Below are 10,902 nucleotides of genomic sequence, written 5' to 3' on the forward strand. Positions count from 1 at the left end.
TGGTGGTGCAAGGTGTACTGAATATCATGTCTCAGGCGGCCCTAGCTTTGGTCCATGGTGTTAGAGCAACGGGTACTAACCCCCTGGACCAGAAGTTGTGCCTCTAGTATGTTATTAGAGGCACAACTTCATAATATATTTTTAATTCATGATTGCTGACTGTCCATATTTTTTAAACAGAAAAGACCAACAATCAAGTCAAAGCACTGTTGTATCTTTCTATCATTCACGCAATTGAAAAGGATATGTTTTGGTTCCTTGAGTAATGATGTCTTTAATCTCATTGTGGTGGCTAATGTGAAAGAAGTATTCAGAAAATAGGTACTTGAAACCCCTTCTGTTTACAGTGAGTGCCATCGATCATTCAAATTGGACATAATATTGTACTGTAGCTACAAAACTGACTATTTGCTTGTTATACAATTAGCAAAGAAAGTAGCAAAATAGCTAGCTATTCATAGCTAACGATACTCAGTTTGCAAGTATCACTTGCTGATCTTGGTCGAGTCAAAAATAAAACTTCGTTGTCTAGCTAGCTAAATTAAGCCTGTATATAGCTGGCAATAACATTAAAGTATAGCAAATAATAAGTAGCGGATAGTTACTGACTAACCGTAGCTGCTACGCTAGCTACAGTACCTATCTAGACAAACAAGCGTTCGTCGTTGCTACGGGACATACATTGTAACTAACGCGTGGTGAGTCTTCTTCACTGTTGTCACACTTGCTAGCAGACAACTAAGCATGTCCAGTTGCTCCACCGTTAATAGTTAATGCATATAAGGTGATATATATTCCTCAACACGTATACTTATCGACAAAACCAGACAAATAGACGGATCGCTATACAAGCTAGCTCTGTTCTGGAACGTACCCAGAGATACTCCTTTTCCAATATCGCTGACGTTCGTCGACTTTGTGAATAACTATCGCGAGAGTTCCTTGTCAACAACCTTGGAAAGAGAACCTGTTAAAAAAAAATATATAGCACAAAACACACATCATGACAAGGGACAACACAACACTACATAAAGAGACCTAAAGACAACAACATAGCATGGCAGCAACACATGACAACACAGCATGGTAGCAGCTCAAAACAGGGTACAAACATTATTGGGCACAGACAACAGCACAAAGGGCAAGAAGGTCGAGACAACTTTTTGAATGCTTATTAGGACAGGAAAATGGTCAAATTCACGCACTTATCAAGAGAACAACCCTGGTCATCCCTACTGCCTCTGATCTGGCAGACTCACTAAACACAAATGCTTCGTTTGTAAATTATATCTAGGTGTTGGCTATCAATAAATTAAAAAACTAGAAAATGGTGCTGTCTGATTTGCTTAATATAAGGAATTTGACATTATTTATACTTTTACATGTACTTTTGATACTTAAGTATATTTAGACTTTTACTCAATTAGTATTTTACTGGATGACTTTTACTTGAGTCATTTTCTATTGAGGTATGTTTACTTTTACTCAAGTATGAAAATTGGGTACTTTTTCCACCATTGGGTATAATCAATTTGAGACTTAACTCTTACACATTCTCTCTAGAAAATAATGTAACTCTATGGAAGGCTAGTGCCACTCCACTAGTGCGTCGTGGCACACACCTTCCACCTAGAGCATTATTTTCCATGGAACACACAGCCCGTAGTTGATTATCCCTTACATATTTTCGACTATTCAACCAATACAATCCAAATTCAACATAATAAATTGACCCGTACTGTAAACAACAACCTTCCGTCGTCTCTAGGTAACAGTGCCCAAACGTCACGGGGCGCGTTCTGTTTTAAAAAATGTTGTGAAAATATCCCAAATCATTACCAAAGTATAATTTATATTCATTATAATGTTAACTTAAACATGTTTTTTTGCATTTATGTTCATGGTTGCCTGGCATCGGCCCTATTTTTGAATATATATATTGTCCTTAAAATATATATATTTTACCAATGTCGAGGATCCATGGTGCCTTGCATCAGTTTGTAACGAATTTTGGTTCGACAACAGAGTTTAGGCGCCATTTACGAGTGAGTTTGCAGCGAGCTAACGATATGAGTGACACAGGGTTGACTTTTGCGCACTTTATTTATTTTTAACTTCGGGATATCGATAAACAGTTTTCAATTGGCTTTGAAAAGAGAGTGATACACAGGGAATATTTACAACAAAATAACTTCGTCCGCAAGGTAAAACTGACATTTTATCTGAACACGAAAGAGCTAGTTAACGTTAGCTAAAAGAAAACTAGTAAGCTCGCTAGCTATCAAACCATAGCTATGTAGCAAGCACGTTTGTGGGCACCTTTCGTCGATTATATGTGGTTGTTGAGCTAGGTAAAGTAAGCTGAGTAACGTTAACTTAAAGTGATCAGACGACAGCTAACATTAAGCTATCGGCAACACATCAAAAACTAACTAAAATAGCTATCTAATGTTACTAGGCTATCTACCTTGGCGAACCAGTGCAAAGTAACGTTATTTAAGTTAACCTAACCTGTAAGCAAAGTACCGTTTTCCCCTATTCATCTGTGCTCTAGTTGTGTTCGCTATCCAGGTAGCGTACTTTAGCTAACGTTATCTAAATTTGTTCGTGGCTAACAGTTGACGTGAAAATCATGCCTAACAAAGCCCAATGTGGCCTACCTGACTAACGCTAGCTAACTAATTATCAGACATTAGTATACTCTATACAGCAGCTAGCTAGTGTAAATGGCTATTTCCACGTCTTATCGGTTTAGGCAAATTATTAACGTTAGTTTAACTAGATTACAAGTGGACAACTGAAGCATAACACTAACGTAACTGTACCTAAAAAAAAAAACAAGATCAACTCAGTTAAATCTTCTATACACAGGTGACGTTTTTATTCACTCATTAACGATATAGCTATTTAGTTAGCCATATTGTAGCTATATTATCTTAGATTATTTATGATTATAACTCTCGATCTGTACAATAAACTAAACATGACACTTTCAACTGTTGCTGGTCAATTTGGACTACTGAGTGCAGCCTACATGGCACTAATGATAACGTGACTCTGATTGGCTACTTCAGTGCAATGACTTTATTTTGCACATTTACCTCCCATCTTTTTCTAGTTCTCAGTAGCAGTTGATTTACTTTTGAGCTCAGTTTGGCGTTACTGACAGCCTGTAACGTCACAATTTTGTCCGTCTTTTAGTTACACGCACTGTACGGAAAACGTATCAGTTAATTTCTCGATAATTGAGTGAAATCGATGCTTGTTGTCAGCTTATGTTAGACAAAATCAAGCTACTTGACAAGGGGAGATTCAAGTTAGACAGCTAATTAAGTTGAGTTAAATTGCAATTTTGTGTCAAGTATTTTCTATTTTGGATTATGGTTACATCTTTAGAATATCGCTTATATACACCTATGGTACAGTTAAAACGAAACATATTTAGCAAAGAAACTAAAACAAAACACTTTTAGATCTGTTGTCTTATCAGACAACACAGACTGGCAATTTATTTGCAGCTTTATAATTGACTGGGTAACCGATTTATGACCCGATGTGAAGTTAACTCGGTGTAGTTTATGAAGTAATATACTTTGGATAAAATGCCCGATGGTGATGACGGAGGGGGGTAACGGGGTGCTTCACGTTGACTATCAATTGTGGAGAAGTGATTGACAAGCGAAAACACCTAATGGATTTTACTTTTACTCCTGTGATTTGAATGATATCTTTTAGATTCTAAATCATGACAGCCAAAACGTCGAAAAGTATAACTACTTCCAAGCCAAGAGGGAAAGGGTCGCAGCCTCGGGATGACTCCGAAGGCGAGTTGGACGTACCCCTTAAAGAAGCGAACTCCAATGGCCAAGCGGCTCCGCCGACAAAATGGTAAGTAACAAAGGGTGTTTTGGTGTCTGCATCTAAATAAGTTGCGCGTCTACTCAATGGCAACGTGTTTTGTTGAATGTAAGTGCGTGATGGTTGAGTCCAACTGGCACAGTTGTGGTAGTTGTTGTCTTGATTCATAACACGTAGCTTGCTGGCTAGTTTTTCAAACGTGAGCAAGGCATTAATAAATGTCTATTGTGATTTTTGAGATGATTATAATGGTGGCGTGTGCGCGTTTGTCTCCAGCCTGGGTAACTAGCAAGGTCATTTATGTTGGGATATGAATGCATTTTAAACGATTCGCTTCTAGAAGGATGATTATGATTTTCTATCTTTCCATTTATTTAACGTTGGCCAACGGTTTGTCAAGAGAACTTCGTCTGACAACAATAACCGTATTTGACATGTTGTCTACTCTTGATTTAGAAAGTATTATGGTTGCAGCGTTTGTTGGTCGGAAACTATTTGTCAGGGTCTTTTTTTTTTAATTGTATTTTTTTTTAATTTTTTTTTACTGAGCACAACAATAGACTTGAGACCAAACGTTTTGTCATTGATATGGGACCATCATCGGTATGTATTTGCAGCTAGGCTATATTTGTATTCATTTGTTTTGATTGGAAAGTAGGTTTTGGTGTGGGGGAAACGACGTTGAATCAATGTTTGAAATATAATGAAAATGATGTTGTCGTTGGTGAGTGCATATTGTGTATTTGCTTTGCAATGTGAGCGTTTGTGAAAGGGGTTACTTCAAGCGGTCGTTTATGAATACGTTAATCTTGTTATAATTTAGTTTTGTTAACTCGCACATTAACTGTCTCTTTGTTAACATTCGATCTTCCCCTGAGTCTTTGTTCCTCCACTGTGACTTGCTCTATAATGTTTGTTTTGTTTGTTTTTGTTTTTTTGTTTCACCACCCCTCCCCCATACACCAGTGTTCCCACCTGAAATGAATCGCACTGGGGAATAAAAGTTAAACTCTTTGCCCTAGCTCCGGCTCCCGGGGAGGGTGCCGAGGCTGTTGATAATCGAGGTTTGGAGGAGATTCTTGGTAGCATCCCTCCACCCCCGCCCCCAGCCATGACCAATGAACCAGGCGCTCCTTGCTTGATGATTACACATATATATATTTAATCAGAACGTCAAATCATGTGCTGGCATCCTTTCCATAAGGTACGAAAAAGCATACTAACTCCCCATTATGGCTCTTTTGTGACACTAGGAATTGTGGTTTTGTGTTTTAATCATTGCCTCAGTATGGGGTGTTGTCCATTTCCTTAACTTTTATTTATATATATTTGTATCTTCAGTGACAGCAGCATTTGAATAGTTGTAATTTAATTGTTGATTATTTTAAAGTTGTAGATTTATATTTTATAGTTTGCAGCATATCATACTCCTCCATTTTGGCTGTGGTGTGTGTGTGTGTGTGTGTGTGTTTCACACTAGTGGTGATCTAGCTGTGTCTTGTCCTCAAAAAGTTACAAAATAGGGTTTCCCACTAACTTTCCCTCTATCACATTTTCTTAGTTCTCTTTATTGCATCATGGACACAGGTGCAATAAAATATCTTAAATACACCCACTGAGGTTAGAGTCCCACCATTTTAATCCAGCATAATTTTCTAGTTATTCAAAGCGGTCGAAAATTGTATTGTGAATACGGTTTCTATTTAATTTAGTTTGATTTGAACAGATTGGAAGTACATTTTTATTTTCCACCCACTTCATTTCTATTTTTTTCTCTCCCTTCCCTAGTGTTTTTCTTGTATTATTGGTCCAAATTGCAGTGGGAAGTCCAACATGATAGATTCATAGGCTATAGGGCTCGAAAAATCAGATCCAAAAAAACTCTGTGCTGATTCACAGCTCTGACCAGCACAAGGATGTGCAAAGCTGCACTGTGGATGTGCATTTTCAGAAAATTACTGACAAGGTAACACACGCTTACTTGCTCAGCTGTAACATAACAATTTAACATTTTATAAGCGATTTGGGTAAAGCGGCAGAATCGTATAATTGTTTTTGTATGTATGTAGTTATTTTAGGGTGTAGTTGTAATTGTCTTGTATACATTTGGTTTAGTATTTAAAAAACGTTATTTACAATGACTGCAACAGACTCAGAATAGCCATTTCAAGTTAAGTGACAATCAAGTAAATTACTAACTTTGCAAATTGTTCTTTATTTTGTGATTTTATATTGATTAGGACCTCAGGGAAGTTTTTTTCTTCAGTTTAGTGGTGGTTAAATGAATGTTAGTGGGCAATACAGTTTCTCCTTTTCTTTGCAAACCTAGAATCCTGTATATATATTAATTGTATGCAGAGTAAGAAATATTTTTCCAGAATTGTAAAACATATTGTACTACCACTGGGGGTGTAGTACGGTAAATAACGACGACATTGACATTTAATGTAAAATAATCTCTTTGCAGCCAAGCTGTTTTTTTGTCAATACGATACAACCATCTCCTAACACTGCAGTTTTAAGCCTACACACTATATATTTCTCTATAAAAATAAGGTTGAACAGGTTAAGCTATTCTGTTTTTGCCCCCCTTCATATCTTGACAACATCATTTATTTATTGTCTCAAAATTAGTTTAATAAACCAATAGAATTTTACTTTTTAATAAATGTGCAAGTTAAATACATTTTAAATGATTACTTGTATCACACCAATCTGTTTGCAGCAACATTTCTGTGGTTGAGGCTTCACTTTCGTATGTAGGTGTGTGTTTAGATGGTCACTTGCCTATATTTGGGAGGGTTGTATTGCTAAGCATTTTTATTTTTTGCCTTGAGTGTGTTCTGAAGACTGGATCTAAGCTCGTGTGTTTCTTGTGCCCCTCCCCCTCTGAGTCAGGAAGGAGATGACTACGAAGTCATCCCCAACAGCAAGTTCTATGTTTCCAGAACTGCCAGCAAAGACAATTCCTCGTCCTACCACATCAATGGCAAGAAGGCCACTTTCAAAGATGTGGGGACTCTGCTGCGTAGCCATGGCATTGACCTGGAACACAACAGATTTTTGATTTTACAGGTAATTAAATAGTTATTCATTTTTAGTTTTCCTTTCAGTTTGTCTTTGATCCCTCCTGTGTCACACATCCCATCCTGTAAAAGCTTTGCTGCTCAGACTTGACCCCCTTCACTTGGAGGAAAACCGGTATTATGCCTGTGTGAGTGACCTGTTAAGTGTGAAACGGACTTGGACTGCTATAGCAGCGCATCATGGTTTGAAACAATGTTGGAAAGGTGCGAACCATCATTTGCTGCTTTAGTATTTTAAGGAAACTCTAACATTCCTGGAATTGTCTAGTGGGTGAATGGAGACGCAGGTCAGTTTGGCCCCCCTTTACCTGCCACGCTATAGCAGCACGTAAATATTGGCGTGAGAATACAGAACCCGACCCCAATATTAGCTGTGCTGCTTCAGTGTGGCAGGATCAAGCATCCACTCTTCATTTCTATCATTTGAGTGCATGATTATGTCTTCAGTTTGGATTTTGTTGGAATCATCTTTCATAGAATGTAATGCCAATGTCAATATGTGTAGTTGTTAAAAGACATATTATTTTGTTTGCGTTGGGTCATATTTGCTGCTTTTTGCCAGTCACGGTCCAAATGGATACATTTTAGATTTTTTTTCTTTTCTATTAATACAGTTTTGGAACATCCCTGTAGTGTTCAGCTTGGTGTGTAGACTCATCCAGGGGTTGTTTGAAGAACAAGCCAGTCCACTTGTTGCACAATAGTTTACTAGTACCTATCAACTCCTGGATTAATGAGATGACTAGTTTTTAGTGAATATTAGATGTTGTGCTGCATTTTATAATATTTATTTTGGGAGAAGAAGCAGGCTCTCTTCTGTCCTGATTTGTGCAATTTTCTTCACCCTATCTCCTGGAATTTTAGGTGATTGTTGAGCTCACTAAATATGACAGGGTTGTTCTGACTGAGGCAAGAAGCTTCAGTTTGGAGAACAAAGTCACTTTTACAGGCCTACGGCTCAGGGGAAGGTTCCTATTTAGTGCAATGGTCAGGCAGAGCAGAAAAATGCTTTTTTTCTCTCTCTCACACACACACACACACACACACCGAGGATTAAAACAAGATTGACCATTCTGATAATTATATAGGCCATCATTCAGGCTTGTGTTTAATCAATGTTTCAAGGACTGTTCAGACAAGGACTATTACCCCATGTCTGACATAGAAAGGAAATTCATAATTTTATTAAAACACAGGCACCAGTTACATTTGCCAGATGCCCCTTTTAGTTTATGTATTTATTTCGTGACCTCATAAAATATAAAACCTTTATTGTAGCGGTTCCAATTGATGAGATGTTTGGTTCTATGTTTAAGTGATTATCGTAGTTTTGCCTTTCATTGTTTTGTCATGGATATGGACAAATGTTCTCTGTGTTGTGGGTACAGTTATGTGCAGGATAAGTTATTATTTGAGGCTCAGGTGTGTGTGGGTTGAAGTTGTGTAAGAAGTACAGTACATTAAAATGCCCAAATGTACTGTAAATAGCCAATTTGACTGGCTGCCCATGAAAACTCTAGGGTTATATCATAAAGGAGATGTTAATGTGTTTTAATGAGGGGTTATCATAACATCAGCAAAGTTTCCTCAATATTTTTGTGAGCAGAGCAACCAATTTATTTAAAATCATCAAAAATTAAATTGCCTTTTGAGGGTCTCTCAGAAGTCGCTCTTTCTGGTTTTAGCCTAGGTTAGTTTGAATTGCATTTAAACTTGCTTCCAAAAGGGTGAATTCAACAAAAAATATTTCAGGTATTTTTCCCCTCGTTGCTTTTCAGACTTTAGAAAGTTGGAAAAAAGTATAAACCCGCCCATCCATGTCTGTTCTGGGATGGTAATCAGGTGGTCTCGAACAGAACATGTATCCAAGGTGTGTGTTTGTAGAGTTTATGGTGAGAAGAAGCTATAACTGTGTGTCCTTGCTTGCGTCTCTCCCTCCCTGTGCATTGGTCAGGGTGAGGTGGAGCAGATAGCCATGATGAAGCCCAAGGGGCAGACGGAGCATGATGAGGGCATGATGGAATACCTGGAGGACATCATTGCCTCCTGCCGCCTGAAGCAGCCCATCCACACCCTGAGGTGACGTGTGGAGCTCCTCAACGGGGAGAGAAGGTGAGAAACAACCCCAGTAACAAGACATTGGTCCATTTGTTGTATTTAAAAAAAAAAAAATGTGTGTGTTTTTTCCTTTTTGAAATTATGATGGTTTCCCCTGTGGGGGTGTGTTAGAGGGGCCTGTTTTACTGTGAAATCTGTGAGGTATGCTGTGTCTTGGCCAGAATGACTGCCCCTGGCCTGACACCTGCCTCTTCTTACAAGGCAGCAAATTATCTCCACACACACCTCAGAGATTGCTGTATCTAGGCTAATCCCCTTGCTCGTTAGTTTTTTTTATTGCTGTGCCAAAAACAATTGCTTTGCAATCAATTTAATTGTTATTTTTAAAGAGCGGTTGAGAGAAGGAATAAGAACGGGATGTGCAAGTCATATTTTTTTGTAATCAAATGCATTTAATGACCAGCCCTAGATCAGATTTTATTAGAAATGTGTTAGTAATTATGTGAGCAGGGGGTGAAGTTTGGCTGATAATTACCTGATGTTTGCTAATATATTTATTTGTATTGCAGTACTAGTGACATTGTTATTTGGGTATGGTGTTGGAGTTCCAGTGTACCAGTCAGGTTGACAGGGTAGGGTTTCATTTGACGTGAAATACTGGTTGTCTGGTGAAGCCCGCCGGTTCAGTAAATCTGTTGCAGGCTACACTATCACATTACTAATTAGGCCTGTTTAGAATAAAAAAAGTTTCTCCCTGTACTGTATTAACTAATTGGTCTGTCTTGTTTTTATTACTTTAACATATCTATTATTTTTCATATGGGTGCCATGATTTAGACTTTTTGGTTCATGCAGCTTTACAGTAGTGAATAGATTTAGTATTCAGAAATCTGCATTTTCATAACGCAGACCAAATCTGCATTTTAAACCATTTCACCTGTTTTATATTGAAAGTCATGTGTTTTTTTGCTTCAATAGTGATGAGGGGCATGCAACTATAATTTCTTTACACAAAAAATATCAGTGCAACACAATAGGCAGACGATAACTTTGTTTTCATCAGAGAAGTGCAAAGCGAGCAGACGCAAGTAAATTTGTTTACAATGGAAAAAGCACGTTTTTTGCAAAAACAACATACAGCAATCATATTTTGGATGTCTATCATAGAAAGAATGTAGCCAACTACATTTCCTGGTTAATCTATCATTTTAACTTGCTAAAACCACCAGAGAAAAGTACACATCACTCAGAGTGCTGTCTGGTGATCCAATGCTGGTTTCTGAGTGGTGGAATTTGATTGGGCAAGATGAGAGCAAAGCTATTTCATATCCAAGTGGAGAAGTGTAACCGAAGCACAGAATTAGTTATTTTACATTCATGATTTGGAACAAACCCTGACTGAAGCAGAACATAATTTACAATAAGAAGCATTTTAGATCTGCGTTTGTAAACGCATTAAGATATATTTTCCTGTGTTAACGCAATGCCTGCAGTAGATATGGCAATACCACATACACAGGGTCAAATGCTTTATTTGAGTCATGACTGGTTTGGACTATCCTCATCTTATTAGATTATGGGTTGATCTTATTGCAGTGTAGCATCATATCACACTTCTGCCTTTGTCCAAGTTCTATCGTTTCCCTTTACTCTGCATTTGTCTATATTTGATTAAGTCACGTATGCCTTTTGGCTGACTAAAAATGGCATAATCTTGGCATTGAAGCCAAATTAACCCTAGCTTGTGGAGTAAAATTTTACTTTTTGGGAAAGCTCAGAGTTTATCAATAAATGTCCGGCACGGTCAATCAGTGCAAAAACAAATTCTAAGCACACCTGAAAAGGAACAAATTTAAATTCAAACATTTATTCAGGGCTTAATCTTATGACAATTCAGCAT

Source organism: Oncorhynchus masou, chromosome 9, assembly GCF_036934945.1.
Source record: "Oncorhynchus masou masou isolate Uvic2021 chromosome 9, UVic_Omas_1.1, whole genome shotgun sequence".
NCBI classification, from domain to species: Eukaryota; Metazoa; Chordata; class Actinopteri; order Salmoniformes; family Salmonidae; genus Oncorhynchus; species Oncorhynchus masou.